Here is a 16,870-nt window from a genome sequence, read left to right as displayed (position 1 = left end):
CATTTATTAACTGATGGGTCCCAAAACCAAACTCACTGTCATTAAGTCAAGCTGACACTTAGCGATGCCCTGTGGGTTTCTAAGACTATTAATGATCTGCAGGAGTAGAAATTCAAGTCTTTCTCCCAGCAGAGCTGTTGGGGGTTTCCAATGGCCAACCATGGGATTGAAGCCCAAGGCATAACCTCTCCACCACGAAAGTTCCTAACTCATTGGTAGATTCCTTTTATTCTCAGTTTATTGAATATCAACAGGTAAACTTTTCCTTGTCACCAGTGGAAACAATCAGTTGGTATCTTCTGTTATATTAAAATTGACCTGTTGAACAATTTGGAATTAGGGTAGCAGGTAGTTTGTTTTTTTAATGTCCTTAATTATCATCACTTCCAAGTGAATAAAGAATTTTAAAATTTCTGGCATTATCAGATAAGTTCTGTTGTTTACTTGGATGGTTAAAAAAATGATAGACTTGTCGTTGCCTAGCCAGAGTGTGCTATAAGTTCAAATGTATTTATGGACTGACTCTGTGGCCATTTTGTTGCTCTGTCACCGTGAATCAGAATTGACTCAATGTACATTTGCTTTTGGTCTTTATGTAGTTGTATTAAATATGATGGGGCTTCAATATATCTCTGGAGAAATGGAATCATAGAATTTTTGAAGAACAGTTTTTTGAATCACCTCATAAAGAACACTAATGTGGGCTGTGGCGTTAAGTGTAGTGTGCTTCAGTTTTGTTGACCGGGACTGACTCATCACTGTTATCTCAAGCGACATACTTGAAGTTAGGGTCCTTGTTATTATTGTTGTTGTTTTGTTTCTCATAAAGGAACGCCACCTTTGAATTCAATACAATGCACTGCAGAATATATCAGGTTTGAAATAAAAAGTGAAAATGTAAAAGGATAGAGAAACTGTGATAACATAATCAAATAAAAACTAAAATAGCTATATTATTGAAGAGCTCTCGTGGCATAATTTCCCTGCAAACCATAAGGTCAATCAGTTGAAATCATCAGCCAAGAAAGATGAGGTTTTCTACTCCCATAAAGGTATATAATGTCTGAGCCTTTACAGGAACAGTTCTACTCTATGGATCAGAATTGACTCGATGGCAGAGAACTTGGGTGTGTTTGTTGTTGAGCTATATCATTCCAAACAAAGCTGAAATCAGAACAAGCACTATTACTAGGGATAAAGAGAAACATTATACAAATAACAAAAGGGTCAATTATACAAGAATACATTCTAAATGTGGATGCACTCAGCAAGAAAGTATCAAAATGCACAAAGTAAAAACTGATAGAAATGAATGGAGAAATATATGATTATAGTTGCAAATTTCCATTCTTCTGTAGTAACTTATGAATCAAGCAATCAAGATGGCAGTGAGCAGAGACCGTGGCCTGTACAGCACTGTCACTTAACTTACGTAATACAGTTGACATTTAGTATAGTCCATGCAACAGCAGCAAAATACAAATTATTCTGAAACTCCCATGAAATATTAAAACAGATCACATTGCTGGCCATAATACAGACCTTACATTTAAAAAAATAATTAAAAACTAAATATATTCTTGCGTTACAACAGATTAGAAATCAGTGACAGAGATATCTGGGAAGTTCTCAAAGCTCTGCAAATTAAAAAACACACTCTACAATGACACATGAGTCCAAGACGACATCTCATAAAAATTTTTTTTAAATCGCCTAAACTAAATGACAAGGAAAATCCAAATCATCAGAGCTGTGGGCTGCTGCTAAAGCACTGCTTAAGAGAAATTTAGAGAATTAAATGCATATATTTTAAAAAGAGAGATTTAATGTAAATCACCTAAACTTACACATTAGGAAAGTAGAGAAAGAAGAGGGGGCATGCCTAAAATAGGCAGAGTGAAAGGGAAATAACAAAAATTATAGCAGAAACAAACCCAATTTGAACCATAAAAAAATGAAAATTAACAAAATGCTGTTACTTCAAATAAGAAGTCAGTACAATTGATAGTTGTCAGGAAAACCAAGAAAAAGAGAGTGAAGACATAATTACCAGTCTCAGGAATGAAAGAAGTATTGCTGCTACAGGTCCCATGGACATTATAAGGATAATAATGCTATACTTGGACACATTTTATTCCCTAGAATTCAATAACTTAGATGAAAGATCAATTCCTTAAGAAAGATCAGTAATTCAAACTCATGTTAAATTAGGTAACTCGAATAACCTCACATCTAATAAAGAAATTTTATTAGTAGTTGTACTCACCCCCCCCACACACACACACAAAAAGGAATTACTATATCCATTGGTGAATTGTACTCAAAATTTAAGGAAGACATATCAGTCATATTTTTCCAGAAAGTAAAAGAGGGACCATTTCCCAACTTACTTTATGAAGCTACAACACTGTAATACCAAATCCAGATAGTGTTATCACTGGGAAGGGAAACTATAGTCTAATATATTTCAAGAATATAGACAATGGAAAAAATTCCTTAGCAAGATATTTATTAGCAAATAGAATCCGGTAATAATTAAATATATATCATGACTGAATGGGGCTCATTTCCAGAATGGAAGGCAAGTGTAGTGTATATGAATCAATCAGTGAGCTCAATAAGTAGTAACAGACTATTTTTAAAAACATCATTAAATCAACATGTTGTTATTTTGTTGCTGTTGATACTGCTCTTGTTGTTAGCTGACATTAAGTCAACCACTGACTCCTGGATAGCCCATGGATCAACAGGTGCAGAAAATAATATGAAAAATCTAATACCTACTTATGACAATTTTTTTCAAGGAATTGGGAATAGAATGGCATTTCCATAACGTGGTAAAGAAAGGCAGTCCCCTTTCATCCAGGGCTCATCCAGGCTGTGGATGAGATCCATTCTTAACTGTGACTTTAAGAATTCCCATCCAAATCCCAGCACAATTCTTTAAAGAAAGAGAAAAACTAATCACTAGCTTTATATGGAAAGGAAAGAAACCCAGGATAAATAAAAGATTATTTAAAAACATAGTAAGAGCACTTTCACTCCTGGACTTTAAAACCTATTATATTGTCACAGTAATCAAATGAGTTTGGTATGGGTACAATGATAGACACGAAGATCAATGGATTGGAAACACAACCAAGTACCTACCAAAGACCTGGTTTTTGATAAAGTTCCAAATCACATTACATGGGAAAGATACAGCCTTTTCAATAAATACTGCTGGAAAAAAATAGATCTCCACCTGCAAAAGAATGGAACAGGACCCCTATCTCACACCATGTAAAAAATGAACTCAAAATGGATCAAAGACCTAAATATATCATAACCCCCAAACCATAAATACCATCAATTAAAAAATAGGGACCAACTTAAAGGTTCTAATACGAGGCATAAATACACTACTAAACATAATGAAAAATATCCACCCTATAGAAGACAAAATAAAAATCTGACACACATCTTTTGCACATCAAAAGAGTTAACAGAGAACTCACAAACTGGGGAAATTATTTTGTAATATTACATCAGATAAAAGGCTAATTTCAAAAATCTATAGAAAACCAGAACACCTTAATAAGAAAAATACAAATGGCCTAATAAAAATGGGAACAATATATGCATAGACAATTCATTAAAGATGGCATCCAGATATCCAACTACCATATGAAGAAATGTTCACTTTTTCACTAGCATTAAGAGAAATGCAAATTAAACAATAATGAGCACCTCACACTGATACTTTTATCAAAAATTTTTAAAAGTAGAAAATAATGCTGGAGAGGATGTGGAGAGAAATTTTGCTGGTGGAACTGCTGAACTTACAACACCTATGGAAATGAGTATCCTGTTTCCTTAAACAAATGAATATTAATTACCTTATGATCCTGCAATCCCTCTATTGGATATATAATCTAAAGAAATAAAGAACATAGCACGAGCAGACGTATGCACATCTGCTATTTCCACAGTAGCAAAACCATGGATACTACCAAAACTCCCAATAATAGAAGTATGAATAAACTCCGGTATATTCATACAATAACAAACAATGACTACTCTGCTAAACATCTCAAGATTATGGAGAAAACTAGAGAACATTTGGCTTAGCAAATTTAGTCAATTTTATAAAGAAAAATATTCAATGACACCATTATTAAAAGGAAAAACAAAGAAAAATGAAACTTGTTTTCACACCAAAAGACGGGATTTGGAAGACTGCAATGAGGCAGGAAGAACAGAAAAGATGGCAGCAATCAAGCCCCAGAGGGCTTGGATTGTGGAGCAGCTGTGCATCGAGTAGCTGCCTAATAAGGACCTTTTCAAGTTTCTGCAGGACCACAGTTCAGACTCGGTTTTTTTTGCACAGCATACGCTATTACAAAATATCAAAAAATGTGGCCCAAACAGGTGACACGGCTCATCTGGTTACAGCCTATAACCATCTTTTTTAAGCATTTCAAAGGTACCTAAAGCATAAATAAAGTGTGTGTGTAGATGAAAAATGTGCAGGTTACTGGTGCCAACCCCAAAGAAAACAAGTCAGAAGAGGCTCTGGAAGAAAGTAAACAAAATCTGTTCTTCAAAAGGGAGGGGTAAATTATAAATTTTTATTATTTTCACAGAATAATAATGTATAATTTATCAAGGGGTCAGGAGGGTGGGAGGCAGCGAGGAAGGGTAAACAGAGGAGCTGATGCCAAGAGCTCACATAGAAAGTAAATGTTTAGAAAATAATGGTGGCCACATATGTATACATATGCTTGGTAGAATTGATGTATGGATAAGACCTGTAAGAGCCCCAAATAAAATGTTCTTAAAAATAACAATAAAATTGATTTTTTAAAAAGGAGGAAAAGCCAATGTTCCCCCAAAGGGTGTTGTTATTTGTTGTTGGTTTCCAGAAACACTCCAGGATGGGACTATGTTTGACACTAATATTCAAACAAGTGCCAAGAGGAAGAAAACTTCCAAGCCTTTAAGACTTAAGGTTGGAGTTGGCGAGCTTCTCAGAGGATGGGCTGACGCACGCTAGACTATGAGAAAGGGAGCCATGGCTCGACTACGGATGGAACCAGAATGGGTTTCTTGAAAGAAAGGACAGCCGGATGCCAAAATTCCACCAAATGGAAAGCATATTTTTGAGGTAGAAGTAATGGATAGTGATTGAAATGACAGCACTTCAACTCTAAAGACAGCAACAATGGTAATACCTGCCCTTGAAGAAACTCAATGTCATCAATTAGAGCTGGTGACTATTATGTTTAAGACTAAAAAGTAAAAGCCTGTTTATCTGATCCCTGACTTCTGAGAAACGCAATCCCATATCCTTGAAACCGAAAATATTTTACAACTCTGTAAAATATTTGTTAAATAGAATTGATTTTTCATTTCCCTTGGTGTTGTAAAGTAAGTCTCAATACAAACATCCATTAAAAACACACAAACAAAAAAAGATTTATACCTTCAGAAACCTTCAGGGGTAGCTTTACTCTGTCCTACAGGGTCATTTTGAATCAGAATTGACTCAGTGATAAAGATTTTGGTTTGATCTTAGTGCAAGAAAAGGTTCAATGACTTTTCAATGGTTTAAATGATGTCCATGTGGCAAATGAAGGTAATTGGGATTGAGAATTTGTAGCCAGTAGGGTTTGCTTAGATCCTTTCAAAGTGAGGGAAAATTTACACAACATTAAGGGGTAAGTAGGAGCACTCATCCAAGATGTAATTAAGAGAGAGCTTTGAAAACAGGAAGTGGGCTTCAAAAATATTTCTTGAAACCTTCGATTATCTTTGAATTCCATTTTTCCACCCATTATATTGGTATCTCCCAGTGTGGAGCAAAGAAGGTTGGAGAAAATCAAAGCATGAAAGAAACAATTCGACCACAGCCTCCACTACCCTTCATCAAGAAGAACTAGATGGTGCCCAGTTACCATTACTGAAGTATCTGGTCAGAACTGAAATCAAAGGTCCTGGCTAGAGAGCGAAAATAAAATGCAAGATGATTTCAAAAGACCAGTGTTACTGGACTGATAGAGACGGACAGAACACGCACAACTCTACCCTTCAACAGCCCTCAAGCCTGGAATTAAACCCACCCTCAGGCATCAACTTGTAGAGAAATAAGCAAGCCTGTCACATGAATAGCACCAGAGAAGCACTTCCTCCTCACGACAATCATCCTTACAAGATCAAAAGAGCATCTCTGGCTCAAAATCAAAGTTCAAAAGGTAGGAAGGGCCAGAAAAGAGGTGACACTGGGCCCCAGCAAGAAAGGGGAAAGAGTGCTTTACATCAAAGGGATTGCAGCCAATGTCACGAAACACAATGTGCAGAAACTGTTCAACTGAAAATTAATTTTTTCCCTAACGGTTCACCCGAACTCTAATAAAATATCCAATTATAAAGGGCAAATAGGAGTTTTCCATAAGCCAGACTCTCCTAAATCAGATGGTCATAACTCTGGATCTCCCTATATAGTGATAACAAAACCTGTACCTCATATCATAGTTGATGATGAGAGGAGTGCACAGTTCCTAAGACCAAGAAGGAAAGAAGGCTATCCTCTCTCATTACTCCTAGTCACCATTATATGGAAAGTTCTACATAGTGCAAGACAAGCAAAGATTCAAAAATAAAAGTATGCAGACATGAGAGGAGTTTTGCTGGTGCAAGGGTAAAGGGCTGGGCAATTAAGTGAAAGTTTGGAAGATTGACCTTACTCAGAGGTGTGGCAGAAGAAAGAGGTGGCAGTTTGCTCCCATAAGGATAAAAGCCAAAGAAAACATGGTAAACTCACTCACTGCCCTCCAGTCAAGTCTGACTCATAGTGAACTTTATATGGTTTCTGAGGCCATCAATCTTTATGGGAGTAGGAGATCTCATCTTTCTACCACCCCATGACGATTCTCAATACCAAACGCACTCTCATCAAGTTAGCTCCAACTCACACTGACCACATGGGACAGAGAAGAACTGGTCCCGCAAGTTTCTGAGAGTGCATCATTGCCCCCTCCTACTGCGTACCATCGTTAAATCACTTTTAAAACGAGTTGTGTAATCATAATCAGTTCTAGTACACCCTCCTCTGAATGTAACCCTTCACAGAAATCGAAAGCTCCGTCTTTCTCCTGTGGAGCTGCTAGTAGTTTTGAACTGCTGACCATTTGGCTAGAAGCCCAACATGTGACCACTTAGGCACCAGGGCTCCTAGAAAACCCCATGGAGTCGTCTGTCACATATAGTCAATATGAGTCAGAATTGACATAGCAACATACATTCACCGAAATAAATACATTTTTACTTACACAGGAAATAACTTTCTACATAGAAAACTCCCTACAAAATATGAAAAACAAAACTTTTAGGATAAGTGAGTATAAATGGTTTAATTATACTAGCCATGAAACCAATTCCCAGAAAGTCAATTCTGATCCACAGTGACTGTACATAGGATTTTTAAGACTATTTATGGGCAGTGACACCTCAATTTTCCCCTGAAAAGCAGGTAGTGGTTTTGATCCACTGACCCTAAGGTTAGCAGCCCATTGATTAACGCTCAGCACTCCCTTATACCAATCATAAGCATATGAAAGTAGAAATTAAAAGAAAATAAATAAAAAACATTTACAATAACACAAAACAAAATATTTAGGTATTAGGTACGAATCTAACAAAATATATAGGAGTGATCTGTAAAAAATACAGATCAAAGAAGCACTGATCAAAGAAAACTTACATAAATAGAGAAATATTTCCTGTTCAGACATTGGAAAACTCTGTATTTTTACAATGTCAATTTTTCCCAAATTTATTTATAGATTCAATGCAGTCTCAATGAAAATATCAGAAATGATTTTTATAGAGATCAACCACTTCAAACACTTAGATGGAATAGAGTAGAATTGACAATAGACTATCCTTAAATTGATGATACAAAAATGAAGAAGAACTAAGTTTGAGGACACACATAACCTGATTTCAAGGCTTACTATAAAGATAGAGTAGTCAAGGTAGTAGTGTTGGTAAAAAAGTAACCACAGCACAGCAGAACAGTGAATAGAGAGTGTAAACTAGGCCCATACTAATTGAGACAACTAGATGTTTACAAAAATGCAAAGCAAAATAAATGGATAAGGATAGTGTGATACTCTAATGGTAGATATATGAGAGTATATAGTATTTGTCAATCCTACAGAATCTTACAGCACAAAGAATGAATCTTAATGCATGGAAACAAAACAATCAATTGGGATATCTGGATTTACTAAGATGGAATTCAGACTGCAGCAAAAATATCTAATTATATTAGGAATGTATAGGGTGAGGGGGGAACGGATCTCACTGAAGAGTGTGGAGAGAAAGGTGTTAACTTAAGTAGCTATGGAAATGAGTTGAGACTGATAAAGACAAAAGGAACAATATATAGGCACAGTACTATAATTGGTAAAGTTCCTTCTCAAGAGGATCTGCCCTTACATATTGAAACTAATATACATGTGTATTTGCATTGAAGAAATAGTAAATGGATACTAGGTAGTGCAAGATGAGCTTATCACTGTTGGAATGGGAGTTAAGCAAAGTGAAAAGGCTATGAACGACATGATACCAAATAAGAACTGTGGAATCGGCAATAAGACTCTATACATTGGTGTTGATACAGATAGTTAAAAGCAGGAATAATTATAGATATATCTTACATACATGTGCATATGTGGATTAATACACAGATCGTTTTTTCAAGTTCTATCTGCTCAGAGGGCCAAGAAGTAACAAGAATCTAGTAGCAATGGAACAATTCAAGCAACAAAATTAATAACTTCATGTTGGATTACAAAATGTAAAATAAATGTTCATGGATCTATTCTTCTATGAGCACATGATTGAATAAATAAATAAGGAAGGGGAGAATAGATAAATCTTTCACACAGAAGAATTCTAAACGATTGTGTAGATATTCCACCCTCAAGGAATTGGTGTATAGCTGTGCGCTCCTTAAACACAAGCTGAACATAGTGACTTTCTTCCAAAAATCACACAATGCATGGGAGACAGAGCAACTTCACAGTGGAGAAACTATGTTATCCAGGTAATCAAAGTAACTTAATCAGTGATGAATCATGTTGGACCCTTAACACGGTGTAATCAAATGACACTGTAATCATGCTGTCTTCTCCCCAAGAACACATATCACAAGTCTAATTATGAGACAAACATCCAGGAAATTCTAGCTGAGGGATATTCTACAAATCACTTTACTCCTCTAACCTGTCAGGGCTATCAAAAACAAGAAAAGTCTGAGAAACTGTCACCATCTAGCAAAGGCGAAGGAGAAATGATCATGGGCAGGAGCACATGTGGCAAAGGGGTGTGGGGAATTAAAAAAAAACCCAAATGGAAAGCTATAGAAGTATGACTAAAGGGTAGACTTTAGTTAATAATAATACCAACATTGGTATTGATTCATTATGTTCTATATTACTGGAAGATGTCAACAGCAGGAAAAAGCAGATGCTGGATATTTAGACATATTGTTGCATCTTTGCAAGTTTTCTGTAGATCTGAAACTATTTTAAATGAATAGCGTGTTAAAAATAAAAAGTTTTGGATAACCATGATGACAAATAATGCAACTTGTGTGACACATTACTAGTGTTTACACTGAGCCAACTTTCCCCAGACATTTCCAAGGCCAACAGCAAGGGCAGAACTTTGTGATGGCCTCCTCTGCTTTCAGTCCTCACTCAGGGTTTCAACTTTACTTCTGAAAAGGCATGGGATTTCTCCCTCTGCTCGCCTGAGGACAATACCCTGAACCAAGCCTTCATTTCCTTGATTCCCCACAGGAGGGAATCATTGCGCATAACATCTGGTGATATCAGAAGGGGTTCGAAGTCTTGGAGGGACTCGGTAGGGCCCCAGTCAATCTGGGATGGGCTGTCACCAATCTCCTCAAATCTCACTCAAGGTCTTTCTTTAACTTACCTTCTGGTAGGGTTTGGGTTCTTTCTGCTGACAAGCCGCTTCCTACATTACCACTCTCTGTACTTCTCTGAGATGCCTGAGGCCAAAGTCAGGAGAAGCCACTTCCTGACTCCCAGACTAACAGAGGCAGGACTCTCAGGGGGTTCCAGTGTTGTACAGGCAGACTTCCTCAAGGTTTCTGACTTTGATTATTGTCCATACCTGGTATCCCCACCCCCCTGCAGAATGAACTCTCTCACCTTAGAGAAGCGGTTCTCAACCTGTGGGTCCTTCGACCACCAAAGACCTTTTCACACGGGTCGCCTAAGACCATCAGAAAACACATATTTCTGAATGGTCTTAGGAACCGAGACACTGCTCCTCTGTCTCCAGGCAGGTCCGCCCACATGCAGATGTACCTACCTACGAGTACCCAGCGTGAAGACTGTGACCCATGCTACACCATGCTTCAAGACGAAATTTCATTTATTTGTCATTAGAAATAAAAATGTCACACTATATAATTACATATTGTTTTTGTCATTCATCACTCTGCTTTAATTATGTTCAATTTGTAGCAATTAAAATGCATCCTGCATATCAGATATTTACATTATGATTCATAACAGTAGCAAAATGACAGTTATGAAGTAGGAAAGAAAATAATTTTATGGTTGGGGGTCACCACTACATGAGGAACTGTATTAAAGGGTCGCAGCATTAGGAAAGTTGAGAGCCACTGCCTTGGGGCCAAATCCCTTTTACCCCACCCTCCAACAGACACTGCCACTTCCACCCCATAGTGGCCAGATGGTGACATGAATGAGGCATCCAAGTGCAACAGGCATACCTGGATTCCAGAAGAAAGAGCAGCTCTGTGCAGCTCTTTTGTTTCTGTAATGGCTGGTTCTCTTACATGGACCTTAGAATGTTCACCTTTACTTCTGTTGGGCCGGAAGATCTTTTCTTCTGATAGCCTGAGGCTGACACCCTTGTCCAATACCTTCAACTCATGATGAAAGGTAGTAGACATTTTACTAGAGATCATGTAATCCCATTGGGGAAAATTGGTTGTTGTTATTGCTGATGTTGGTAGGTGCCCTTGAGGCAGTTCTGACTCCTAGCGATACAATATGCAACAAAACAAAATACTGTCCAGTCTTGCACCATCTTCAGAACTGTTGCTATGCTCCAGCCCATTGTTGGAGACACTGTGTCAGTCCATCTCCCTGAGGACCTTTCTCTTTCTGCTGACTCTCTATTTATCAAGCATGAAGTTCTTTTCTAGGAACTGGTCTCTCCTGATAGCACATCCAAAGTATTTGAGACACGTTTCATTAGTCTATCTTCGAAGGAACATTCTGACTTACGTCTTTATTCTTCTAGCCATCGAAAGAACTTTGAATATTCTTCAATGACACCATAACTCAAGGGCACACTTGTTCTTCAGTCTTTCTTATTGATTGTCCAACTTTCATATGCTTAAAAATATCATGGCTTGAGTGAAGCACGCCTTAGTCCTACAAGTGCAATCTTTGTGCACTTTAAAGAGGTCTTGACCAATACAATACATAATTTTTTTTCTACACTGCTGCTTCCATGAACATTGGCTGTGGACCCAAGCAAAATAAATCCTTAACACTTTCAATATTTTCCTCAGTTATTTGGGGCCTGTTTTAAGATTTTTTGTTGTCTTCACAATGAGTTTTAATCCATGCTGAAAGCTGTTATCTTGAATTTTCATCAACAAAGCCTCCACTCTTTCAGGGGGTTTGGTTGTGTCATCTCTATATCATGAGTCATCCTACAATCCTGGTGCCACGTTCTTCTTCATACAGTCCAGCTTCTTGGATAATTTTCTCAGCATACAGATTGTATGAATATAATGAAAGGATACAACCCTAACACACACCTTTCCTGATCTTAAGCCATGCAGTATTCTCTCATTCTTTTTGGAAGTCTCCTTCTTGGCCTGTGTACCAGTTCCACATAAGCACAATGAAGTGTTCTGGAATTCCCATTATTTTCAGTGTTATCCTTAGTTTGTTATGATCCACACACCTACAGAGTCAATAGAAATTACTATGTCTTTACATGGTCAATAAAACACAAGTAAACATCTTTCTCATAGTCTCTGCTTTCAGCTGAGATTCATCTGATCTCCACAATGATATCTCTTATTCCATGTCCTATTCTGAATCCTACTGGAGTTTCTGGCAGCCCTGTGTTGATGTATTGCTGCAACCATTTGTTAAATACATTAAGAAAAGTCTTATTTGCATGTGACATTAATGAAACTATTCAATAATTTCCACATTATGTTTGGTAAACTCTCTTTGGAAAGAACAAAAATTTAGATATCTTTACATTGGTGGGCCAGGCAACTGTTCTTTACACATTTCTTGGCATAAATTAATGAATTATTCAAGTGTTGCATCAGTTTGTTGAAACATTTAGTTGTTATTTTGTCCATTTCGAAAGCCCGGTTTTCACTAAAGTGTTCAGTGCAATATCATTGGTTCTTAATAATATTATACCTTTTGAAGTGGTTGAATGTTGGCCAATTCATTCTGGTATAGTCCCTCTGTATATTCATTCTATCATCTGTCTATGCTTCCCGCATCAGTCAATATTTTGCCCATCGAATCCATCAGGATTGTGCCTCAAGGCATGTGCTTCTCTTGTGGCTCTCTCGCTCCAGGTCTTTTCACATTTCATTATAATGCTTTATGTTGTCTTTCCAAGCTACTCTTTGAAACGTTCTGTTCAGCTCTTTAAAAGTTTTATCATTTCTTCCAGTAAAATTTAACTACTCCATATTCAAGATCAAGTTTCAGAGTCTCTTCTGGTATTCAGGTTGATCTTTTCTTTCTTCCCTACCTTTTAAATAACCTTCTGCTTTGTTCATGTATGATGTTGTTGATACAATGTATTTTTTTAGATCATTCTATTGGGGGCTCTTACAACTCCTGTTACAACCAATACATCAGTTGCATCAGTACATATACTGCCATTGTTCTTCTATAGACATTTATTTTCTATTGAGCCCTTGGGATCAGCTCCTCTTTTTTTCCTCCCCCCTCACCATCCCCCACCCTCATGGCCCCTTGATAGCTTACAGATAATTATTACTTTCATATCCCACACCAATTGCTGCATCCCTTCCCTGCTGGTTTCTGTTGTTCTTCCCCCCTGGAAGGTGTGTGTTATTATGTGCCCTTCATTGTGATTGATAACCCCTGCCTCCCCTCCACCAACCCCCCCTGCCCCCTACCATTTTGGTATCGCTATTCCCATTCCTGTTCCTGGTATCCGTGTGTTGTGAGCTTAATCTCTTGCCTATATCAATGTATATGTTCTGGTCTAGTTCAGGGTGGGAAGCAGCACTGTGGTCATGATAGTGAGGGGTGAGGAAGCCTCAAGGAACCAGAGGTGTATTGCGTGATCCATCGGTGCTCTACTGCACCCTGATTGACTCATCCCCTCCCTGCAACCCCTCTGTGGGGGGATGTTCCATTGTCTACAGACAGGCTTTGGGTCTCTGCTCCAACCCCCCTCATTCTCACTAATGCATTTTTGTTTGTTTGTTATGAATCTTCTGATGCTTGTTACCCGGTCCCAATGAGACCTCATGATCGCACGGCTGGTGTGCTTCTTCCATGTGGGCTTGTTGCTTCACTGTTGGATGACCACTTGTTTAACTTCAAGCTTTTAAGACCCCAGATGCAATATCTTTTAATAGTTGGCCACTATCCACTCTCTTCACCACATTTGCTTATGCACCCATTTTTTCTTCATTGATCATGTGTGGGGGGGGTGGCGTCACTAAATGCCATTTTGTTAGACCAAAGTATTCTTGTATTGAGGGAGGGTATAAGCTGAGTCCCAAGGCCTGTCTGCAGCTTCAGTGTATTGCCTTATAAATATATGTACATGGGCCAAAACCTCGATTTTTATGGATTAATGTATTTACATTAGTACACACCTCTGTTAATATCTCTAACTTTGCTTCCTAGAGTTTTCCTCTTTTTCATTTTGCCGCCTCCTGCTCCACCATCATGCTCACCCTTCGTCCACCTCTTAGTATTTCCTCTCAGCTAGATTGGTGTTGCTCTAATACCCACAGGACCTCTACAATCTCCTAGAAGTTTATTTTAATTCCCTAGATGTTTCTCTATGATGTTGTTTGCTCACCACACCCTTCCCCTCACCATGTTCTCCCCACAAGACCCTCTGGGGCCATTGCCTACCCTGTGGCTTTCTCCTCGAGCTTGCTTCCCATGTCTGTCTTATATAAGTAGGCAACACAGCAATGTCCTAGTCCAAATAATAAAAAAATGAAAATTTGAGAACAGGAAAGGAGAGGAAAAAATTAATTAAATTTTTATTTTAAAAAATAAGGGGAAAAGACATACATATTTCAGGTCTGTCCACTGGTCTTTATGAATCTCTCTCCCCACTGGTCCTGGGAAAGTTCTGAGGGCTGCCCCTCCTAGCCCAAAGTGTATTTTGGAGGCTCTTTAGGGGCTTTGTGGTTTGGCTTTCCTCCGATTGCTTATCTGTTATGCTGTCTTCTTAGTTTGTCGCACTGCAGGGGATTCAGGCCACACTATCTCCCCACCGTGTGTCCCCATTATTGTCCTCTGTTGCAATACACTCCGTTTAGGGGATAACATGTCTTCAGTTGTTGGTGGTCCTATAGTCTTCTAGCATCATCTTCTGGACTTGGTGTGCCATTATGGAGTCTAGGTCAACCATTGATTTCTCTTTTTCCTTTTTGGTTTGCTTCCGTGTGGGCTTGGTAGGTCGGCTCCTATGCCCCACCTGGAGGTTTAGTGTTGTTTTCTGTGGCACATACTTCTAGGGCAGGGGTCAGATTGACTCTGGTTGGGGCTGGCCCTGTTCTTTTCATGCTGTCCTCCATGCGGTTATGTTGCCCTCCTGGTTTAATGCACCGTGGTCTGTATGCACACTCCTAATTCTGTGGAGACACAAGCAACACTCTCTCCCTTGGTAGGTTAGTGCCCTCTTCCCCCATGCCATCATCTCAGCTTCACTCCCCTCTTTCCTCCCTCCTTCTTCCTCCCTTTCCCTTTCTTTATGTTGGACTCACATGTACCTCTTTGGGTTTGATCTGACCTCCCAAAACAATTTCTTTTAGGCTATATTAAGTAATTACACCTCATCGCAACTTGTCTGGGTTCCAGTCCTTAGTTTTCAGTGCTTCAAGTTTGTTATTGAGATGGTGTGAAAGCTCAGGTGGAATATACTCAAAGTTGTATGTTGGCTTTCATGGACCTACATTAGCTTCAACTTGAATATGACTAATTGATGGTCTGTTTCACAGACAGTACCAGCTTAATTGGCTGATAATACCAAGCATCTATATCTGATATTCCCACAGATGTAGTCAGTGTAATTCCATTGTATTCAATCTGATGAAGTCTATGCCTATTGTCACCATTTATGTTTATGTTTTTGAAAATTGCAAATGTCTATAATCTGATCTCCAGCTTTGTTTCTATCAACAGGGCCAAAGTTTTCAACTACTAATTCTTCCTTTTTGATTCCAACATTCTCATTCCAATCACCAGTGGTTATCACTGAATGTAGATTGCATATTTGATCAATATCAGACTGGAGACGTTGATAGAATTCAGCTCCTTCGTTATTTACTTTAGTGATTGCAGCATAAATTTGGATAATACTTGCATTAGTTGGTCTTCTTTGTGGGTATATAGATACGATCCTATCACAGACAGCAGTGTTCTGACAGTATTCTTCAAGATAGATCTTGAAATATTCTTTCTGATGATGAATGTTATGCCATTTCCCTTGAATTCTCCATTCTGGTCATTGCAAACCATATGATTGTCTGACTCAAAATGGCCAGGACTTGTTGATTCCAGTTCACCAATACCTAGGATATAATTATCTATGCATTCCATTTTATTCTTATGACTTCCAGTTTTTCTAGATTTGCATATTGTACATTCCATGTTCTGGATATTAATGGATATTTACATCTGATTTTTTCTTCTTCTCATGTTGAATCACTCCCCATCAGCAAATGTAGGACCTGAAAGCTTTGCTACATTCATGCTAATAAGATGGTCTGTCTCTATGTTGAAGAGGCCAATCTTCAGAAGTTCTGTATTTGCGGGCCTTCTGACCTGAGGTGCTTATTTTCTGGCATTATATCAGGCAATGTCCCACTGATATTCATAAGATTTTCGGTGGCTAATCCCTCAGAAGTGGCCCACCTATTTCCTCTTACTAGTATGTTCTTAGTCCGGAAACCCGACTGAAATATTACACCATAGGTGACTCTGCTGGTATTTGAAATCCTGGCAGCATAATTTTCAGCATCATAGCAACATGTAAGTTAACAAAACACGCATGACAAACTGACAGACAAGTGAAGAGAATAACTGGCAGCAAGTTTTTATTTCTTTATTTTTAATTCAATCAAGTAAAGCCTATTACACTAGTAAAGGCAGAGAGCTTTGGGTTCACACAGCCCCATAACCCCCCAGGCAATTTAACAATGCACTGCATCACCTGCAATGGTACCCACCCACCTTGTCAAATGTTTCTGCCTTAGGCCAGCCCCCTACCCAGGCAGTATCTGGTGACATCTGTGATGAGCACAAAGCGATACGTCCTGATAGTGGCCAGGGGACTTCCAAGGTAGACTGGCCTCTGGTCCACTCATCTAATAGCTGGGCCACTCATATCACTCTACAACTTCAAGTTGGTGATGAAGATTTAGGGATTTTCAACTTCAATTCCTTTCTTTTCACAGGGCCCAACAAAAGGTCCTCCCCCTACTGTCCTGCTAATCCTCTCAACACCCTATGCTTTACTCTAGATTCAGAGCCCTGGCAGCTGCTTGTTCGAGTCT

At 38.5% G+C, this 16,870-nt stretch overlaps 1 protein-coding gene and 1 pseudogene across 1 annotated transcript in view; one reads left to right on the top strand and one right to left on the bottom strand.

Annotated features, from left to right (window-relative positions):
* The window catches only part of LOC142433238 (melanoma-associated antigen B18-like), a 56,742-nt gene that overhangs the window by 28,715 nt on the left and 11,157 nt on the right, over positions 1-16,870 (bottom strand). The gene's annotated exons all lie outside the window — the stretch shown is intronic.
* LOC142434412 (peptidyl-prolyl cis-trans isomerase FKBP3-like) lies at positions 4,247-5,170 on the top strand (annotated as a pseudogene).

The sequence above is a fragment of the Tenrec ecaudatus genome, chromosome X, assembly GCF_050624435.1.
Source record: "Tenrec ecaudatus isolate mTenEca1 chromosome X, mTenEca1.hap1, whole genome shotgun sequence".
NCBI lineage: Eukaryota > Metazoa > Chordata > Mammalia > Afrosoricida > Tenrecidae > Tenrec > Tenrec ecaudatus.
Note: the sequence above shows the minus strand (reverse complement) of the source record. Positions and strands in the feature narration are given on the sequence as shown.